The 23,296-nt window shown below is 38.2% G+C and overlaps 1 long non-coding RNA gene across 3 annotated transcripts in view; it reads left to right on the forward strand.

The window, feature by feature from the left end:
* The first annotated feature begins 12,685 nt into the window (after positions 1 to 12,685).
* The window catches only part of LOC106827895 (uncharacterized), a 76,550-nt gene continuing 65,939 nt past the window's right edge, over positions 12,686 to 23,296 (forward strand). For 2 of the 3 annotated variants that reach the window (XR_011495533.1, XR_011495532.1), the window contains exon 1: positions 12,692 to 12,902. This is a non-coding gene — a long non-coding RNA (uncharacterized lncRNA). Of the gene's footprint in view, positions 12,903 to 23,296 lie in introns of all 3 variants that reach the window. The other variant, XR_011495534.1, reaches the window with a different exon arrangement.

A 23,296-nucleotide genomic window follows, 5' to 3' on the forward strand; every position in this document is an offset into this window, starting at 1 on the left:
AAGCTCAGAATCACATGTAAACTTTAAATTTCTTCAAAGTAGCATTGGAAATAAAAAGATAAATAAATAAACCAGTTCAAATTCCTGAAGGAGAATTATTCTGTCCTGGAATTCTATCCCTAGGCACAGTATCAAGAAGACCTGAGAGTAGAATAGAGATATTTTCAGACCTGCAAGGTCTCCAAAATTTCACCAATCCCACGTGACCCCTCTCCTGCCATCCCTCTCTCCTCCCAATAGAGCTATGCACCTTCCCCGCTTCCTCCAAAGTTACTGAGGCAGTGCTTCACGGGCAAATTCCTTTGTGAAATACACTTAAAAGTGAATTACTCACAAAAATGAAATACCTGTGTAGACCATATGTTTATTAGATTCAACAGACAAATTACTTTTCAATAAATATGATGTGAACAAACCTAAGGAAAAAAGAATTACAAAATCTGTACATGTTTATCATCGAAAGTGAGTGTAGAGATGATTAAAATCAAGTCTTTATTACACATTAGTAACTAAACAACATATTATATGGAAATAGTGATTCCCTATTTTAAACGCATATATGCGTAGTTTAAAAAAAAGTTTATATTAGTATTTACTGTTTTAATGTCTGAAATGTGCTGATTTTTTGCTTGTTAATTTATCCACTGGAGGTTGGATTGGTGACAATGACACTCCAGGAAAACAATATATTTCTATCTTTTAATTTGATAGCATCTGTGATAGAAAAAACTAGTCTCCCAAAATATGTAACAGAAAGAGAAGAGATTTCAGAGTAATTTCGGCGTGCCCAGGATATTCAGCTGTATGCTTTATTTCGAATGAAGCAAATGATGCTATATTTTCAGCATTCATCTTCAATTTTTTCACCAATAGATAGTTCCAGCAATCTATCCTGTAAAGCTTTAAGTTTAAATTATCTTTCAGTGAAAGGATCCAGATCCATGAATATCCTATTGTATGAATTCTTTAATGTAAAATGAAAATGTTTTACCAAGTTTGTGAGGTGTTCAGTGGTACCTTTTCCCAGATGCGCAATCTCAAGGTTATCCCCTACTTCACTGATACTTGTGTTAAGCTATGAAATAACGCATAGCAATCGCAAATATTCTCCAAGGTGGTCTGCCATAGTAAGCATGTGAGAGTATTAAAGTAATTAAAAATATCAATGATATCAAACAAATAAGCAGATCTGACTATCCAATTTATATTTTAGAAATTTGAGTTTCAAGCATTTTCTCATTTTACAGGAAAACCAAGTTCACTTCCTAGTTCAATCAATCTAGACAGAACTTCTCGGTTGAAAACCATTGTAGCTGAGCAAGCACAGAGGCTGTGATTGGTTTCCATGTTACCCCATAATTAGTAGGGTAAGCTGAAATTTAATGCATGCTTTACATAATTGATGCTGTATAGTGTAGCTGACATTCTTTTTTGTAGTAAGAATTTCTTCATAAAGAATGATCTTTCATTGATAGACACATTAATAGACAGTGTAATATTGTATAGTTTATATTCTAGAGTTCAGAGCTGGTTGCATCCTTTTGCAATGAAAACCTTTCCCTTAGAGTACCATCAGAGTCAAATTTCACATATTCGGAAAGAACTACCACATTAGCAACATATGAGCATTTGTCAGCTTGCAATAAAAAATACTTTCTAACTTGATTTGTTCTGAGTTGGGCTTTTATGCTACATACATGCCAGTTCCTGAGTTAGTGGAGCTGTGGTATAATCGTAAGGTGCCCCTCCATCTGCCTTCTTTACCTTCTTCACTCAACGTTTAGTTTTAAATATATTTCTTTATACTTTTATATGTAAATGGTGTTTAATTGTTGAGGGCTTCATTATTTCATTAGCCAGTATATCTGTGTAAATAGCAGAGTGTGGTTTTTGCATATCACCATCAGTTATAATTTAAAAAGAACAAACTCAGTACAGACTTGTAAGTAAACTAGCATGAACTCTTTTGATCTTCATTTCTTTGGAATCCCTTCCCTGTTAACTGCCACATTCAGAAAAGCTATTGCTCTTCTTGACAAAAAGTCCCGTAAACCTTACTTCACCATCAGCAGGTTAGGGTTGATAATAAATAATATAAATTATAGCACCCTTATTTAAGTGATAAGCTGTATTTTTAGAAAGAGCATATTAAAATTAAAATCATTGTAAAGTAACAAATTAAAATCAATGCTCACATGCTTTTCAGATTTGATACACTTTTGGGGTACCATTGACTAACCTTGGAATATCACCCTGTGTGATGCGGTCCTACTGCACCTGTCAATTATGTGCCTTACCATGCTAGTTCAATGATACCTGAACTGGTCTACAGCTGGATCAAATGTGTGGATGGAGTAGCAATACCAAATTATTATAAAAGCTTTTAAATGCCCCCTATTGATTTCTGTTCTTATGAATAATGATCGTCTGTGGATCAGGAATGGTTTGTGGACCCCACTCTGTGCAGCACTGTATTAGAGGATGTATTCCATTAAAACAGAGAAGCAGAACAAGAAGAGAAAGACACCAGATGTACAAGGACCCAGAATAAATGAAATTGCAGGACAGAAACTGAGGAGCAGGCATAGAGCACAACTTCCAGATTGGACAGAGGACTCCAGGAAGATGTTGCAAGGAAAAAAGAAAAACAATTGAATTGCTCATTCCCTGAAAGGCTTGACCATGTGATAAAGAGCAATCAGGATCTTTTTAATTCACTTGGAGAGCTTAGAAAGCATAAATGATAATGACAGAAAGTCATGAAAGCAAATAAAAAAGATACAATTATTAGCTGCAGGAAAAACAAAGTAAATCATGCTTAATAATCATCATAAAAGTATCATATAAGTATCATATAAGTATCATTTCATATGCAGGACATGGGGGATGCTTGAAGGTTTCTTGTTTTCCAAAAGAAAGTTAATAGATATTGCCTCGGAATTATAAATGAAGAGGTAACAGGAAAAGTTTATTTAGAATTATGCAGGTGGATACCAGAATAAACCGCTAAAGAATTGTCGGTAGTTACTTTGGGGGAACAGTATGCACAATAAAAGTGAAGTAGGAGACATCTGGTTTCAGGGCAAACTTTGTAAAATGATTTGACTTGCGAATCTCTGCCCATGTATAAAATAATATAATAAAAGTTGTAGCCTGATTTAGTATTTTTCTTCTTAACTTCAACAAAATTTTCAGACACTAAAATATCTGTTTCACAGAATTTTTTGCTAAATATGTGTATGTATCAATCTCTAAAAACCATTTAAAATTACTCAATCATGACTATATCTAATATTCTAATATCATTTTAAGCCATTCTTAAAATTTCTTAAATTTTTCCTGAAAAATAAATTAATTCTCATTCCATGGGTCTTTGTGTAAAGGTTAAGAATTTTGACATTTTAAAGGTTCAATAGGGGTTATTGCTTTTTGGACTTATGACTTAAGAGTGACTGAGAAGCCTTCAAATTATCTTTTTAGAAAGTCATCTCACCTCTGAGCAGAGAAACCCCTGCCCCTTTGAGGGAAAGCATTTGTACAAATTTCAACCAAGAGGAAATGAGGTTAGAGTGGAAAGTATTTGGCAATGACAGCCCTTGCCAGAATTACAGTTAAGTTTGTAAAATTTCTTATTGTCATGCTTAATATAAAATATAATGATATTCTTTGAATACAGAAGTTACATTTTATAGTAAAGCAAGTAAAAGCATAGATGAACTTGGCTTCATCAAATTAACAAATTCTGACAATGTCTTTGTTGAGATTTCTTTTCCTATAATTTTTTTTTTTAATTACAAAGATAATACAAGCATGAGGCAAAGAGCTTAAACCTGGAATGAATTCCATTCTGTTTAGTGACCTGAAACATTTCCCTGGGAAATTCTTACTTTGGCCACATGATCCTTGCTTGTTCTTTAGTCCTCCATAACTCAAAACCTTTATTCCCATCTGTCTAAATGAAAAATTATTCTTTGGCTGCTATTTAGAGCCTCTGAAATTCCCACTGGAAATGCTACTTGGGGGTGTAGAGAGAGGGGTGCCTGGAAAAAAACACATGAGAAATTGCCTTGAGTTATTCTGGAGCAAAATGACACTTTGTGTTTAAAACGGAAAAGCGATTGCTTTCTTGCACAATATCTTTGCTCCAAGTAAATCATACTTCTGTCTGAAGATTCACCGTAGAGTTCACATTGACTTGAAAGCAATTCAATCTACAGGGATCAAGGCCAGGGGGAAAGAGAGACGTGGCTTAAAAGCCAATTTATGACACTAGTTGTCCATACCCAAAATGAGTGTACAATTGCAATCAGGTTAATATGAATATCAGGGTCACAAAGTAACATAAAGAGGCTAAGTGAAATTGCAGGGGATAGAGTGACCTGCTTTGCCTGGGTCCTATCACAGCAGGTAGATTTTAATCTTAGGCTGTTTGCAACATATTGTGACAATGGGGTCTTATTTTCTACTGGCTATCCTCCCAAGGCACTGCCTAATCCTCTGTTTCTATGGACTTCCAAAGGCTCTGGGTTCAGGTTCATCGATTCAATTCTTACACCTTTGTTTTGAGTAGCCATAGAGAGGATAACAAGAGAAATTTTAAGGATCCGTCAGGTCCTATTTGATTCTCGGTTTCTCAATTACCCCAACTCATAGTTGATTTCATTCAATCCCACCCCCTATCGGAGGCTTACTTCTCAGAACCAGTTCCATTCTAAAGAGGGAAAATTAGAACTAGCTCTAAGCGTGTGAAGGATACTCAAGCGCTGTTAGTTAACAAAGTGGTAACTAACAGGAGAAAAGCATCCTTTTTCTCTAGGGATCTCCTCAATGCAGTGAATTTCAGCCCACATTCTCCATGATCCCTAGTTCCCCTTGATCTCAGGCTCTAAATTTCAATGACTTATCCAATACACCAGGAGTGCTAGCTCCAGGAACTTGCCTGGATTTTTCCCCATGGGGACATTAAGTGAAATCGCAAATGTGAAATGTTCCAAACTGCAATCATTATTTTTCTCCTTCCAAACACCATCTCCCTTTCTGTTCATTCCACGACTGGTAATATTGTCCTTCCCCTTAATCAACTAAACCAAAGACATTGGTCTTCTTGATTCCTGCTTCTTCCATGCTTCATTTTCCACATCTACTTAATCATCAACTCTTGATAATTCTTACTCCAACCCATCTTTGCTATTAATTTATACTGTCATTTCCCTCCTGTGCTACAGTCGAATCTTCCTTCCTGCTCTGCTCACCTTGCCTCCAGCCTTTTTTCACTCCTCATTCTGCCAGTTTAAATCACAAACAGCACCATTAAAATCTTTCAGTGACTCCCTATTGCCTCAGGACAAAATTTCTTTTCCTTAGTAAGGCCCGAAAGGCTCTTCTGATCTCACTTCTGTCTCTGTCCCACCTCATGTCTTTTGTGCTACCCAGACACTCCATTTGCTTTAACGCCTTGACGATGCTAAACATCTTGTGTTTTCTGAGCCAACTAAGTTGTTTCATGCCTTCATGCTTTGCATGTGTTCTTCCCTGAAGAGCCCCCTCCCCACTCCAGGTGGCACATATCTAGTCTACGCTAAAAGGCTATTAGGCCTCACTCTCTTGTGGACCTCTCCTATACATAGGATCCCCAAGACAGTCTAACCTTATTGTCGCACTGTTATTTTCTTATGTCTTATTTTCTTTTCAGCCCACTGTATGCTGGCTTCCACTTTCACTATACCTCTGAAAGTGCTCTGCTAAAACTCAAAATGTTCTTCAGTTTGCTAAATTTGCTCAGTCCAGTGGATTTTGGAGCTTAGCTTACTTGGCACAACTGCTGTGTTTGCTACTGTGGATTTTGTCCTTGTCTTGGAGCTCTTCTTATACTATCGGATTGTGGGAACCCCCCCAACACACACATTCTCCTGATTTTCCTCCCCCTCTCTGACCAGTCCCATATCTAATCTTCCTCCATCTGTTCTCCTTAATTATTGATGTTTCTTGGGGGTTACACCCTTAGTCCACTAGTGTACTTTCCTCTTTGAACTTATCCACTTCCATAATTCTGAGACTTACCCAATAGCCCATTGAACTTCTCTATCCAACAGTCAGACAAAACCTGCAGTCCAACATGCTCAAAACGGAACTCACTTTTCCCCTCTGATATCTGCTTTACTCTCCTACTCCTTTGTAAGTGAAATCAAGTTCTATCCAATCATCCAAAAGAGAAATGAAATTTTCCTTGATTGCTCATTTTTCCTAAATCCCTAAGTGATCACAAAGTCTTGTAGAATTTTTCCCCCAAATGTGTGTTGACTCTGTTGCACCCTCTCTCTCCTGCATTGCTTTTTGCTAGACTGCCGTGCAAATTTGCCATTTCCCCTACACCTACACGATAGGTGCCAGAGTAATCTATCTTCAGCATATAACCTCCCACACCACTCCCTTGCCTAAACCTCTTCACCGAGAGACTTACCTACAAGAGACTGAAGTCCATGCTCCTTAATATCTCAATATAATTGATCCTCACTTTCCTTTCCTGTGTTATCTCTTGCACCATCTACCTCTCACTTAATCAGCATCCACACTGAACCACTTCTAATTGTCATTCCCAATGTTATGCTTTTTGTTTCTATGTTCGGCTGACATTAATATCTCTACCTAGAGTGCTCCACTCTCAGCTGCATAAGATTTCTACTCATCCTTAAAGACTTCAGAATTTTTGGCTGCCTCCCACTCTTACTTCCACTCCCATAACATTCACCTACAGATTGGATGATTTTACTCTCTTCTTTGCTCCATGTTCTTTTTCTCCAGAGGAGACTCGCTACTTCCACATGTGCTCTAGCTCCATCCCTTCTCTCTGCTCTGCAATCTGGCCTCTGAAATTACCCCTTGCTTTTATGCATTGACACGATCTTCAGCTCCACTGGATATTTCCCTTCAGCCTCCAAATGTGATCTCCTCTTTCAAATGTTTCTAAAAGTCTTTCCTTGATCCTATTTGCATCTTTTTTCTTTCTTTTATCATCACACATATCGGAAGAGTAGGCTACACAGGCTTCTTCAGTTCTCTCACCTTCTACTTATTCCTCAGCCCATTGTAATGTCATTTCAAATGGCAACACATAATTGAGACTGCTGTCTTAATGTCATCAATTATTTGCTGAATTTAAAGCCAAAGATTACACTTTTGTCTTTATCCTATCCAATCCCCCTGAAATAATTGAAATGAACGCATATTTCTCTTCTCTGAAGTTCTCTTTAATGTAATTAAACTACAATACACCATTCTATTTCTCCTCTTGTAACTCCATCCCCCCTTCTCCTGCTTCTTCACTTGTTCCTCTTCTGTTTGTCCCCATATACAGGAACTCCCCTAAGTAACTATCCCTCTCTTTTTCTCATTATTTTCTTACACTATACCTACAACCATCACTTCTCTACAGATAAAACCCAAATGCATATTTTTTAAAGTTTCCTTATTTTTCCTCTTCTGTACTTCAAATCTATATTTCTAATTACCTGTTGAGTATCTCTCAAATTCAAAAAGTGTAAAAAGGATCTAACCAATTCTTATCTTGTTCTTTGCTTGAACAATCTTTTTCTCCTGTGTCCTCCATATCAATTATGTTTTGGAGCTCTAACTTCATCTTTACACAGCCTTTTTCCTTGCCCTCCACATCCAGATGATCTCTCAGTACTGGCAATCCTATTACCACAATGCCTTTCAAACTCTTTTTCTCCTTTTTATTCCTGTTGCCATGATATTGACTCACAATATCTCTTTTAAGCTTTTAAATTGATGCCTCATTGGTATACCTTCTCACCAAATGATTCTATTTGTTGCCATCATTACCTTTTCTAAAAGCCAAGACCTATCCACATCATTTTCTTGCCTACCGATCTGCGTTGTTTCCTGTTTGCTAACAAAATAATATTAAAATATAAAAATCTTTTAAAAATTTTAGTTTGAAGCTTAACATTTGTCATCTTCTGGATCAATCTCTTTTTTCAGCCTTCATTTTTCCAATTACATCTAAAAATTATTAGAACACTAGTTGTGTGAGAACCTGATCTGACATTTCCATGTTATTTCTCTATTTAGAGATAATAATTAGCCACTTACTATAATATACCAGATTCTATGCTGTGTGCCAAAGATATAATAATGAATAAGAAAAGAACTTCCCTTAATATAGAGATCATGGTCCTAGCACAGAAAAAAAGAACAAAAATAAATAAATAAATAAAAGTAAAAGATTCTAAAATGTATACAGTAAGGCACCTTACCTTGTGCTCAGTGGTAGTGATGGTGGTGTGTTGGGCAGGAAGTTGCTTATGAAAGTAGGCACTATTTAAGTTGAGCCAATGAAAGAAGGAGAAGATGGTGAGTGGGCTGATTACAAGCAAGAGAAAACAGGCAAGCATAATATAAAAATCAAAGATATTCAATATAATGATTGCCCAGAACATGAAGGGGAGAATGCTGACTAGGGTGAAGCTGTAAGAGTAAGAAAACAGCAGATATTGAACATACTTGTAAACCAGCACGAGTACTTTGGACGTTTTACAGCAAGCAAGTGGAAGTCTGTTTTAAGCAAGGATATGATAGAATCATATTTGTTTTGGGAAGAATCATTCTGGCTGCAGTGTGAAGGATAAAACTGAAAGAAAAGACCAGAGGAAGTGGGAGTATTTAGGAATACTTACTGGATTCTTTGTTATAAGGACAGAGAAAGGTGGATTGGCTTAGGAAGCAGTTAAGAGGTATAAAAATTAGGATTTAGTGATAGCTTTATCGTTGGTGGTATAGGATTAAGTAGAATGGATGATGACCTATGGGCAGGAGATATCTAAGTCTGGAGCTTAGAAAAGGGATGAGGGTTTAAGATGTAGATTTGAAATTCGTTAGCATATATGTTTAGCTAAAGCTATGGAAGCAGATGAGATTGCTCAAAGAGAGTGCATAGAATGAGTATAGTACTTAAGAAATACTTGCAGGAGTGCCAACATATCAAGAATGGTTGAAAGAAGAGGACAATGGTGGTCCCAGGAATGTCAGTGAAGCTGTTTCAATAAGGAAGAAGTTAAAAATGTCAAATACAGCCAAGGGGAGACATAAGAATTACTTTTCTGGGGAGGGAGAATTCAGTGTCAAGGATATCTTTAGTGACCTTGGTGAAAGCACTTTCAGTAGAGAGTTGAGATGGAGGCTGCATTGCTTTCATCATTCACCTACTTTCAGGTCCAACTCTTGGGTGGGCCAGCTAGTCAGCATCCTTGGCCCTGCACTTGGTGGTAATTGTGGGAAGAGGCAGAGACCACAGGCCACTACACCTTACTCTTCTTCTTGACCATAAGTACAAGTCAATTTTGACATTTCTATCTTTATTGAAATTCCAATAGCCTATGAAAGATGGCAGCAGCAAAGTCTCTTTTTAAGTGTGATTATCTTGGGCTCCCTGTCATAGCCAGTTGTCCCAGGCCCCACACTCTTCTAATGATTGAACTACCTGTCATCTCTTGGTTGAAATTCCATCATTTTCAAGAAACGGATCAAATATCACTTCCTCCTAAAGACATCCTCACTTCACAAGAGAATTATTGCTGTTCTGTGTTCTCAGAGGATTTTGTGTATAAAGTCAAAAAGTGTTTAAAACATTCTGCTTCATAATATAGTTAAATATACATATGTCTGTATTCCGCTCTCAGGACATTGTCTTATTTATCTTTGTATTCCAGATTTCATCTGGCAAATTGAGGTATTTTTTTTTTGTAAAGATTTTATTTTTTCCTTTTCTTCCCAAAGCCCCCCAGTACATAGTTGTATATTCTTCGTTGTGGGTCCTTCTAGTTGTGGCATGTGGGACGCTGCCTCAGCGTGTTTTGATGAGCAGTGCCATGTCCGTGCCCAGGATTCAAACCAACGAAACACTGGGCTGCCTGCAGCGGAGCGCGCGAACTTAACCACTCGGCCACGGGGCCAGCCCCTATAGTTGTGTATTTTTAGTTATGGGTCCTTCTAGTTGTGACATGTGGGACGCTGCCCCAGCATGGCCTACGAGTGGTGCCATGTCCGTGCCCAGGATTAGAACTGGCGAAACGCTGGGCTGCCGAAGTGGAGTGGGCAAACTTAGCCACTTGGCCACGGGGTCGGCCCCCAGGCAAATTGAGGTATTTAATCCTTGTTTGTGAAATTGAATTGAAATGTTTATACATCATAGTTTGTCTGATTACAATAAATTTGTTTTTAAGTCTAGATTTAGTTTTTCAGGTGAGAGAGCTATATTTTTGTAGCAAAAAAAAACAATTATGAGACAGTTGGATCACTTTTGCTTCTTCCTCATACTATGAAGGCTGCTGCCTGTAGAAATAGTTCTGAATCAAGTAGAGCTCTACTTTTTGTGTCTGAGAAAGGCTCAGCTAATACTTCTTGCATGCAGAGGAGACAGATAGACTCAATAAATAATACTTTGTGACTGCAGTCTGTAGGCAGCATTCCAAAAAGTGCGCAGTAATCTTGGGCCTGCCTATAACTGGGTTTGCTTTGGATAGGCAGCTTACATCATGTGATAAATAAGAGACTTGCTACTAAGAAGGATGGGCTCATTTGTGATCTTTACCTTAAAGAACATATTGGAGCTGAATTGTGCTCCTGAGTAAAGAAATTCCAGCTACTGACTAAATGAGGTTTATGTTTCCTGCCATTCTTCTCTCTTTGAAAGACATAATTTTATTTCTATGGTCTCAGACTTAGAAGGGTTATGTTCAGTACTTTAAGCTGATTGTTGCCAATGTAACATTGGATTTGTGACAGGGTCCCTCTGCAGTAGGGCAACATTTGAAATAGGTATCAATTTTCAAGTGTCAAATGAATTCTCAATGTGCGTGAATGTCATAAGATCTGAACATCAACTAAAACTTTGCAACTTTACAATGTAGCCATAGCTTTAAAGAAGTTGTGAATTTTTGGATTTTTTCCCTTTCTATCCAAAATATTGCCTTTCTGTGAGCAAACTGATACTTGACAGAAGACGATGAAAATAAGAAATACTGGAAAGTGCTACAAATTCTTGAAGTGTGCCCATGCTTTAATTGCTATTTGACCTCATTCTTCTTCCCACCAGACAGAGCATAGTGCAAATGGTATGATGGATGTCAAATGCAGATTCATAATTCATCACAGTTAGGAAGACTTATAATGGTGCATTTTCAAACTCAATGAAAATGCCCAAGCAGATCAACATCTCATTCAGTAGAGGTAGTGTTAATATAATGGAACGTTTTCTTTGGTATATTCAGTGAAGCAGAGTAAGAGCCAAGCTCCAATTATTCTTTACAATGATGGAGGTGGGATATGCTCACAGATGCAGAGAGAGACATGAATCAAATTTGTGACCTCTCTTATAGAGTTTAGTGTGTGCGTGTGTGTGTGTGTGAGAGACAGTGTGTGAAAGATAGGTGATTCTAGAGAAAAATCTATTTCTAAGTATTACAAATGGTTTAATTTCCTCAAGTGTTACACAAGGAGGAGAATGTCATTGGAAAAACAAATACTTCTTTGTGTTAGGGTTATGATAATGTATTTTAATGAATGAGTTCCCTGTCATGATTGCTTTAAGCAGAATATTAAGCAAAATTTCAATAGAGTGGAAGCATTTCTTCAAACTAACAATGAAACTTAGCTTTTATCTATTGACAATGGAAAATGGCAACAGATATTTTAGGCATTTTTAAAAAACAGTTCATTGAGAGTTTTCCGTGAATAAATGACTTTTTCCCCTGTCTCTAAGTTGACTGCCAAAATATTTGGGACTGATCACATGGGGCACTTGCTTCCTCCTTGGGCACAGGCCTCCTTCTCATTTCATATACTGTTGACCCAATCAATTCCAGCTGTTGTAGTCAGAACCCACATACAGACAAATTCAAAGAGAAAAAATTTGGCATTCATGTCCATAGCTTCTCTTCCTGCTTCATTGACCCCACTTTAGCCCCCACTCTAAAGCGCTGTCCTTTCAAGGAGCTGAGGCATTTTTGGTTCGCCTCTGCCACCCTTCCCCATGCTTCAGGTAGTTTTCAGACATTTAGGGCTCATTGTGAATTTTATTTTGCTGGTACATTTCCAGAATTGTTGCATTTTATCTAAGCTCTGGTTGGGGCATGAATGGCTCTGGCTCCCATTATAGGATTTTCAGGCATCAGTGTGCAGATGAGAAAGCAATAGTACCTTCCTGGCCCTCAGAAATCACATCACACAGGCTTGTCCTGACTCCCGGTGATTCCATGGACGTTCAGGGCCATGTGACCTAGGACCATCAGCAGGTATTTTCTCCTTTAACTTTTAACCCTTCTATATTTCTTCAGTTAACTTTGATAGCTTCTCTGTGTTCTGTACATTACATAAAAATCTGTGCATCTCTGTTTCTAGCTATATGTATACATGCTTACATTTGGAATCTTCTAAGCTTTTCTTGGAAAGAACCTCCCCTTTGATTCTATTTGTTCCCATTATTCAATCTTCGCTTGTTCTATAGGGCAAAACCATCCACTAGGTCCAATATGGACCAAATTCCAGGATCTTTTCTCCTGTTTTTGAACAATACATGCACACAATTTTTATGGGCTTCACCTCTGTTACTATTGGGCACATGATTCTGCTGAAGCCACAGTTATTTTGCAAGTCAGCGAGGACGTCTCCAGCACTGGGTTGGAAGTATGTTGGTAACTTTGCTCTAAATTCCCCCTTTAATGGAAAAAAACATGGACGGAGGGCAGAGGAGCATAAATCTTGCAAGCTGCTTTTCCGAGACCAGCCAGAACTAGTCCTAAAGGAAGACACTGTACACTGCTGGAGGCTGTATTCTCTTCATTCTAATTTCAACAAGTAGTCGCCAGCCAGAGAAGCATTAGAAGGTAAAAGGGGATCAACCAGTTGTTAATCCAGTTGTGACTTTGGTTTTGGGTTCATTTCTTCAAACGGCTGAGTTGTGTGTTATTCTGTGATTGAATGCCTTTGTCCTGACAGAGCTTTTCATTTTGTACCTTTCACCATTGTTTTTGGCTGCAAACCAAGCCTCACATCTTCTGGTCATAGAATTCCTTTCTCCAGGCTCCACTGCAGGCTAAGGCCTCCGGGTAACATGAGATGCCTCAATTTCCCAGCAGACAGCACATTAAAGCGAGGTCTGTTGGCCAGCTGCAGAGACAGGTGTTATTCTCTTTTAATTCACATGCGCTCCCATTTATTTGTCCTAAGAATTCCTCTTCGAGGGTTGTTCACAAATGCTGAAGGAATTGGACAGATTTTACAGGCGGCAGAGTCTCAGGGATTAAAATGCTTCACCTGCTTGGTAGCTCAGCTTTGTGAACATGCTTCCAGATGTAGCGCACCATCTTTTTGTCTTTTGCTTGCTTCTTGTTAATGAACAAGAGATGTGGTGCGGCTCAGAGGTGCAACACACAATGTGTTTACCGGCTCAGATTCCATCTCGCCTTTTGGAGAAGGCTGACTCATGCTGCTTTCTGAGAAACTGGAGAAGTAAAGTAAATGCCACGATTATTGTCTTTTTCATCCATATCACGGAGCCTTGAAAACCTGAACTGGTTTAGTCCTATCAAATTTATTGTTGGTAGGGCTAATCCAGATCGATTTTTTATAGCTCTATTATATAGATGCAAAGGGTCAAATATCATAGTGTTTATTACAGACTCCGCTGTTGCTTCAAATATGTCTTTGGAGAGTGTTATGATTTTCATTGGAGAATGATCTTACAGGCTGATGGAGGGGTCCAGACATGGTCTGTCTAGTACAGATCACCATGATCCATTATTACCTCTTCTGATATTGGCAACTCTAAGTTGCCAGAGTTTGTACCTCTTTCTAATCTAAAATCTATCTGTACAAATCCCTCTTTGAACGGCCTCAGCATTTTTTTCCCACAAGTCAAACCCATGTACAATCCTCTAGGCCTTCTCGCATTGGCTTGGGTCTCACTGGTTTTTCTCTTCTTTGCGGGATTTAGGGCAAAGAACAATATTTTTCAGAATTAAAGACTATTTAATACAAATTCATATTATAAATCATGAGCAGAAGATGTTACTTTTCTGATTTAGGTAATATACAATAAGTAAATACTATGTATTCAGTGCAGCTATGAGACTAACAAGGTGACTGAGAGTTAATATAATTCCTTTGTGACATTCTTAATGACTCTTAAGAGACATAATCGTCTCTTCTAAGATGTTTGGATGGGATATGGGTCACATGGGAGACAATATCCTGTTCCTTGTCTTCCAGAATTCCTGGGAGCTAGTTCTTAAGGAAAATGGCATGTTCTTCATTTCAGTGCCCTAAGGCTGTCAGTATTTTTGGACTCTTCTTCCTTTCCTTCAGGCAGGAAATCGGATAAACCAGGATGGTAGCAAGACTTCAGAAATGGCCTCCCACCATATTGTCATTTGTGGCCTGTTGAAAACACCTGTGTCCTTACTATGTTTGCAAACCCCATGCGGCCACCAAATGCCCTGTATTCCAACCGCAAACACTTCCAAGCACGCTCTGAGCACACGGAGTTCTTCCAGGCCTTGGGGCCTTGCACGTGACATTCCTCTGTCTGTACTGTTTACTCATGCCTTCTTTACCCTTCCTCACCTGGTTAATTCCTACTTTTCTTGTAGCCCTAAAATCAAGCTTCTTCTCACTTGAGAAAACTTCCCAAACTTTCACAGGCAGAACTAGACACTTCCTTCTCTCTTAGTCTCTTTCTCACATCTCATTTTGCCACACATCACATAATTTTGGTTCTGCTCTTTATTTCCTTTGGATCATTTATTTTATGTGTCTCAGTAGACCATGAGTTCCTTGAGGAGAAGGATGGTATCTTATTCATCTTTGTGAATCTAGGTCTTTCTTCACACCTTTCCCTCCTGCCCTATCTCCCATCCTGCTGCTTGGCAGAATCCCAAACACATAGTAGGTGCTTAATTAATACTGGTTAAATTAATGAGTGAAGATCTGAGTGAATAAATCTGTACTTACAATTGATCTTGAAAGGTTTTGGAGGATGAAGGCAGCTTCCAAATCTGAAGAGGATGGTGAATGAGGAACGCAGAGAAGGGAGGCTCCTAATTTCAAGTACTTGTTTTCTAGTGTTTTTCTTACTGTGTGGAAAGTAGTTATTTTTGATCCCACAGTCTTCTTCTGCTGGCCGATTTCATCTTTCTTTCTTCCCCCTCTGCTCATCTCACAGAGCTACAGGCAAACAGTTCCAGGAAAGGTTCTGAGCACTTTTAAAAATCCTCAAAACAACCATATAAGGGAGGTGCTATGAAATCCTAGTTTTACAGGGGAAGAAACAGAGGCTCAGAGACGTCAAGTAACTTGCCCAAAGGGCACATAGTTGGTAAGTGACAAAGGTGGAATTCGAGCCCAGTCATCCTGGGTCCATAATCTGTGCTCTTAGCTGCCATGATGAACTGTCTGCTTTTCAAAAGTCAGCTCTATACTGTATATAGGAAAAGCTATTTATAGGGAAGGAAACTGAGCAGCTAATTTAAAGAATCCCTTGGAAATGCCCCCTAAAATGATAAAAAGAAGAGAAAAATAATAATTTCATTTGTAATTCTAGACTTGGGCAAATTTTTGAATGCTCGTGCAATTTGTACCTCAAACTGCATAACTAAATATTTCCTGAAGTAAGTAACTAGTCTTGTAATTTGACAACAATTTTTGACTCTACTTAACCCCTGCAGTGGGACATGGCATGTGATCCAAATGCCCTAGAGTTTTAAGTCAAGATAGACTTATGTCGTGAAACTATTTCTTTGTGGTTATTGTTGTCTTACCCTTTCCTTCCTGCTTGGGAAGAAATTTAAAGTTTAAACATATCTACAACTCCTATCTTTTCCCTAGAAAGCAGAGGTCCACAAAGATAAATGTCAGTTGTCAGAAAAGCACAAATGAAGGGGATGCTGTTTTATTATGGCATCTGAGAAGAAAAGCTATCAGGGTGAAATCTAATAATCCCACATTTCTGATTCCATGTCTAATGAGATGTTCAAATTGGAGTGCAGCCCTCGGTGAAGTACTGATTGCTGAGAGGTAGCTCTGTCTCCTGGGGGTCTGGAAGGAGATCTAGCAGAAATTTCCAGTCAAGTTGAATGGAAAACATAAAAGGGAGTGTTCTACGGAACTCAGAAGTCTGGCAATGACGGATTTACTCCATGTGTGAAAGACTGGAATGAGGGTCCTTCCCATAGTTGATTTATTAATTGGTTTATTAAGAAAGTCCTATACATTAATATTTCAGTACCTGCTTGACTATCATTATAAATTGCTAAATAGAGAGCCCATGAGTCAAATACGAATGGTTACTCCAATACCCATCAAATGATGTTTTTACATTTATCTATCTAATAATTTCCTAAGAAACAGGAGTGTGCCTAATTTGAGTAGAACACTGTGTTTTTATTTTATTTTTAAATTTAGATGTTTCCACAGATGATCAAGTATTAATTTACAGGGAAATTATTATACTTCTTCTTGGAATATGCCTATTGGAATCTATGGCATGAAATGCACCCATTTCTGACAGGATTCTTTTAATAATACTCTCTCATTTTATGAGATTTCATGGCACCATAGCGTGACTGAATAAATTATCCTCCGTATATGGCCTGATTTCCCATAGTTATAATTCTTGAAGATCTTTCCGTTTTTTTTTTTTCAGTAGGAGAATTTTGTAAGATTATCAAATTTCATTATTTTACTGATGGACAATATTTTACCTAAACTGTCTTAAAAGGGCCTCTTTTCAATTAAAAAAATAGCTACAGCCAATGAAAGGCATCTATTATATAACTCCCTAGAGTGGATCCCTCTCCCGTTAACTAAAATTTTCAGGAAGCTTGAATTCCTCCAATTCCATTTTAAGGCCATTTTTTCTCATTCTGTTTCGGTGGCGATGAGGAACAGCTGGCCACCATCCTCCATGATAATAGCCTTCATATAGTCAAAACTCAAATGGTTTTGGACATGGTACTTACAAAAACATCTCCTTGCAAATGATGTAGCCTATTTGGTATTTCCCCCTGTAAATAGCTCAATTCCTTATAGCCAGCCCTTCCAGCGACTATCAAATTTTAGCTCTGTTTAGTATAATGCAAGCATTTTCTGCCTCGGCTATTCAGGAATGTCTTCCGAGGAGGTTTCACAATAAAATTTATTGTGTTTAATTTATGACATACAATGTAAGAAGAATGGAATGCTTTTCTGTTAGGATTTGCATTGATAATGAAAGGTTACCATAGTGTTGGTCTGCTTTTACCAAATTTGCCAAATTCTGGAGGGAATGCCAATTAGAAAGCTGTAATGCTTTTCACTGCAACAGATTGAGACCAATACCTGGTGGTGAGGACCCATTCGCTGTTGGCTGGACCCTACTTCTGAATGGGAGAGGAGGCAAATGCTCGATCAAATAGAGTGTTTATGAAGTGATATCAATCATTCCAAGTGATAGCCACACCCCAAGAAAGCTGAGGAAGTGATTCAGTCTTTCTGAGGTCATCTTTTCTATTAGTAGCAATGTAGCCAAAAGTCTGAAAACGCTCACATCTTGCTCTCTTTAGGAAAAAACAACATTGATTTTAGAGGCTTTTGTTATGGAGGCCAGGGGGATTTTCCCACTGCAACACGGAGGAAGCTGGGTTTGGATTGGGAAGCCAGACATTTCTTGGCCTGAGTTTCTCACTTGAATGGGATTCGAGCATGCCCCCTCCTCACCTCTCCAACCCCAAGCAGCTAGAATCCCCACCTCCTCCCTTGGACCATATGGGGAAGCTGGCTCGGGGGCTGTTATTCTACTGAACTCCAAGTTCACGCAGCTGTTCATTCCCTGCTTAATGTACTGGTAATTACAGCAATGTGCTCTTCTCTTTTCCCAATCATGTAACTTTTTCTAATGGAAATGATTTGTTTTTAACAACTTCCTTGCATTTTGTTCTTTAGTAAGAAAGGTGTCTTGTGGCATTGAAGGATTGAATTCTCTATAAAAATAACTAAAGTCTCCATATCAGCTCCATAGGAGGACTCCGTGGGACTAGCTGAAAGTGGGGGGTGGGAGGGGGGACTTTAGTGGGTGTAGCTAACTTGGTATGAACAGGTCAGTTGGGAAACAAAGCAAGCTCCTAGCCTTCTGCACATGGAGGTGGTGAAAGAACATTTTCTAAAAATGTGAAACTGGGAAAAATCAAAAGTACAAATTGAGCTTTGCTTTCATGGTCCATATTCAGTGTGCTCTCATAGGATTTTTAAAACAAATATCTGAAGAGTTTTTCACTTATCTTAGCTCTATCTTTCACAGCATGTAAATTTTCTGCTTTGAAGGTTGGGTTTGGGTGGGGACTCAAATGATAAAAAGGGGTGCATCCTTCCCTTTAGCCATGCCAAGCTCCAGGACACAGATCAAACATGTGTTTGTTTACACTATCATTTCATTTGCAGATAAAATGTTTCAGCCTTGGAATCTCTGCTCTTGTATCTCCCTAAATGGCACTGGAAATCACCACATGAGGATTTTTACATTAAAAAAATTGTTTTAAGTATTTTTAAAAGCAAAACTTTTCCAACTCATTAAACTGTTTCATTTTGGGGCTTTTACTTTTTAAAAAATTAGTTAAACAGCAAAGAACACCAAGTGAAATCCCCGTGTGCGAATGAAAATACTAGTTCTATATAGCATACATAGTTAATTTAATTAGACAGATGATAGCAAAATGGATGTCTCCTTTACAGGCATACCTCAGAGATATTGTGGGTTCAGTTCCAGACCACCGCAACAAAGTAAATATTACAACAAAGCCAGTCACATGAATTTTTTGGTTTCCCAGTGCATATAAAAGTGATGTGTAAACTATACCGTGGTCTATTAAGTGTGCAATAGCATTATGTCGAAAAATCCCCAGTGTATACAACTGAATTTAAAAAATTTAAAAAATGCTAACCATCATCTAAGCCTTCAGCGAGTCATAATCTTTCTGCTGGTGGCAGGTCTTGCCTCGATGTTGATGTCTGCTCACTGATCAGGGTGGTGGTTGCTGAAGGTTGGAGTGTCTGTGGGATTTCTTAAGATAAGACAACAGTGAAGTTTGCCACATTGATTGATTCTTCCCTTCATGAGTGATTTTTCTGTAACATGCGATGCTGTTTGGTAGCATTTTACCCACAACAGAACTTCTTTCAAAATTGGAGTCAATCCCCGCAAACCCCACTGCTGCTTTATCAACTAAGTTTATGTCATAGTCTAAATCCTTTGTTGTCGTTTCAACAATCTTCCCAGCATCCTCATCAGGAGTAGCACCCATCACAAGACACCACTTTACTCATCCATACAAAGCAACTCCTCATTCATTCAAGTTTTATCACGAGATTTCCGTAATTCACTCACATCTTCAGGCTCCACTTCTAATTCTAGTTCTCTTGCTATTTCCTCCACATCTGCAGTTACTCCCTCCGCTAAAGTCTTGAACCCTCAAAGTCATCCATGAGGGTTGGAATCAACTTCATCCAAACTCCTGTTAACGTTGATATTTTGACCTCTTTCCATGAATTGCGAATGTTTTTAATGGCATCTAGAATGTTGAATCCTTTTCAGAAGGTTTTCAATTTACGTTGCCCAGATCCATCAGAGAAATCACTATCTATGGCAGTTATAGCCTTGCAAAATGTATTTCTTAAATAATAAGACTCAAAAGTCAAAATTACTCCTTGATCCACGGGCTGCAGAATGGCTGTTGGGTTAGCAGCATGAAAATAACATTAGTCTCGTTGTACATCTCCCTCAGAGCTCTTGGGTCATGAGGTGCCTTGTCAATGATCACTAATATTTTGAAAGGATCTTTTTTCTTATCAACAGAGGGTCTCAACAGTGTGCTTAAAATAGTCAGTAAACCATGTTGTAAACAGATGTGCCGTCATCCAGGCTTTGTTGTTCCATTTACAGAGCACAGGCAGAGTAGATTTAGCGTAACTCTTAAGGACCCTAGGATTTTTGGAATGCTTGATGAGCATTGGCTTCAACTTAAAGTTATCAGCTGCATTAGCCCCTAACAAGAGAGTCAGCCTATCCTTTGAAGCTTTGAAGCCAGGCATTGAATTCTCCTCTCTAGCTATGAAAGTCCTAAACGGCATCTTCTTCCAATGTAAGGCTGCTTCATCTGCATTGAAAATACATCGTTTTGCGTAGCCACCTTCACTGACTATCTTAGCTAGAGCTTCTGGAGAACTTGCTGCAGCTTCGTCATCAGCACTTTCTGCTTCACTTTGTACTTTTATGTTATGGAGGTGGCTTCTTTTTTTAAACCTCGTGAACCAACCTCTGCTAGCTTCAAACTTTTCTTCTGAAGCTTCCTCACCTCTCTCATCCTTCATAGAATTGAAGAGAGAGTTAGGGCCTTGCTCTGGATTAGGCTGTGGCTTAAGGACATGTTGTGGTTGGTTTGATCTCATATCCAGACCACTAAAACTTTCTCTATATCAGCAATAAGCCTGCTTTTGCTTTCTTATCATTCATGTGTTCTCTGGAGTAGCACTTTTGATTTCCTTCAAGAACTTTTCCCTTGTATTCGCAACTTGGCTAACTGTTACGAGAGGCCTAGATTTTGGCGTGTCTCAGCTTCAACATGCCTTCCTCACTAAGCTTAATCACTTCTAGCTTTTGCTTTAAAGCGAGAGACATGAGACTCTTCCTTTCACTTGAACAATTAGAGGCCACTGTAGGATTATCAATTGGCCTAATTTCAATATTGTTTTGTCTCAGGGAATAGGGAAGCCTGAGGAGAAGGAGAGAGGCAGGTGGGGCAGTCAGAACACACACAACATTTATTGATTATGTTTGTGGTCTTACATAGGCACAGTTTGTGGAGCCCCAAAGCAATTACAATAGTAACATCAAAGATCACTGATCACAGATCACCATAACAAATATTCTTTGTATTACAACGAATGTTAATTGGGTTGGCAGCAGAGAGCTAGTCTTGTCTAAACATTGATTGACTGTTGATTCTATCTTCAGAAAGTCCACCATCCTCAGTCTTTGTGATCAGGATGTCTGTTCTCTTGCTGACTTCTCAAAAAATTGCTTATAAAACAATTGCTATTCTGGCCCAGTACAAAGGTTTGGCCCAGTCCAAGGCTCAAGAGAGCAAAATAGTTTCTTTGGAAAGGCAGTTCTGACTCCATTTTAAAATGGCTCCACTTGGGGCTGGCCTGGTGGCATAGTGGTTAAGTTTGCACACTCTGCTTCAGTGATCTGGGGTTCACAGGTTCTGATCCTGGGTTCAGATCTAGCACAATTCATGAAGCCACACTGTAGTGGCATCTCACATAAAATAGAGGAAGATCGTCTTCCTCAAGCAAAAAGAGGAAGATTGGCAACAAATGTTAGCTCAGGGCCAATCTTCCTCACAAACTAAATAAATAAAAATAAATAAAATGGCTCCACTAAAGTCAGTTTTGACAAACGACAACAGTGACAGCAGTGGTGTAGAAACTCTTGTTCCTCTGAAGTCTTTAGTTAGAAGCTCCATGTGTGACAACCACAATAAGAGGGTCTGTATTTCACTCCTCATAGTTGCAGTGCATGAGTCTAAATCTGATTTTACTCTTTACTAAATGATTGTTTCCTGCTTTATGAAAGGCAAAAATTACATTTAACATATTTAAGCAAGTTTTGAGAATTAGGATCTTTCAGAATTGGTAACATATTTCGAATCCAGGTGTCTATTCCTACCTCATATTCTGTTTCTTCCAATGTTTACATCAGTAGCATTGAGAAAATTTTCTTTTTAGAGGTTTAAGTCATTTTGATATCCATTAGACCACCAAAGCTATAAATATGATGTGATGAATGTCAAAATAAATAATTGTATGATAAATAATTGCTCACACTCCTCATTACTCTCATTCATTCAGCAAATATTTATTTTGTTTTCTCCAGCTTTATTAAGGAATACTTGAAAAATAAAATCGTATATATCTAAAGTATACAATGTTGATGATTTGATATACATATACATTATTGATTACCACATTCAAATTCATTAACACATCTATCACCTCATACAGTTAACATTTTTTGTGTGTGGCGAGAATGCCTAAGATTTACTGCCTTAGTAAATTTCAAGTATATAATACAGTATTATTAATTATCAACCTGCTGTCCATTAGATCCTCAGAACTTATTCATCTAATACTGAAACTTTGTACATCCTGACCAACCTCTCTCCATTTCCTCCACACCCAGCCCCTGGCAACAACCATGTTTTCTCCGTTTCTATGAATTTGACTCTTTTTATTTTTTGGATTCAACATGTAAGTGAGATCATACAGCATTTGTCTTTTTCTATCTGGCTTATTTCACTCAGCATAATGTCCTCCAGGTTCGTAATGTTAGGATAGCCTTCTTTTTATGGTTGAATAATATTCCATTATATGTATGTATATCACATCTTCTTTATCCGTTCATCCATTGACACACACAGGAGTTGTTTCCATATCTTGGCTACTGTGAATAATGCTGCAATGAACATGAAAGTGCAGATATCTCTTTGATATCCTGTTTTCTTCTTTTTCTGGATATATATGCAGAAGTGGGATTGCTGGATCATATAGCAGTTCTATTTTTAATTTCTTGAGGAACCTCCATGCTGTTTTCCATGATGGCTATACCAGTTACATTCCCACCATCATTAAAAGGTTCTCTTTCCTCCACATCCTCACCAACACTTGTTGTCTTGTTCTTTTTGACAATAGCCATCCTAACAGGTGTGAGAGGATATCTCACTGTGGTTTTGATTTGCATTTCCCTGATGATTAGTGATGTTGAGCACGTCTTCATTTACTTGTTGGCCATTTTCATCTTATTTGGGAAAATGTCCATTCAGTGCCTTTGCCCATTTTTTATTTGGATTATTTGTTTTTTTGCTATTGAGTTATATGAGTTCCTTATAAATCCCTTACTAGATATATGGTTTGCAAACATTTTCTCTCATTCATTTGGTTGCCTTTTCATTTTATTGACTGTTTCCTTTTGTTACTGAATATCTTTATGTGCCAGGCACTTTCTGGGCCCAAAGATTCAACAATGAACAAAACAGACAAAAATCTCTGCCTCATTGTAGGTTACAATTCAGTAAGAGGAAACAAACAAACAAAACATATCAGTAACAATCCCCAAACCACATTGAGTTAAATAGCAATAAGAGCTAAGGAGAAAAAATAAAGCACTGTAAAGAGACAGAAAGTGATGAGA

Source organism: Equus asinus, chromosome 19 (assembly GCF_041296235.1).
Source record: "Equus asinus isolate D_3611 breed Donkey chromosome 19, EquAss-T2T_v2, whole genome shotgun sequence".
In the NCBI taxonomy this organism is placed as follows: Eukaryota; Metazoa; Chordata; class Mammalia; order Perissodactyla; family Equidae; genus Equus; species Equus asinus.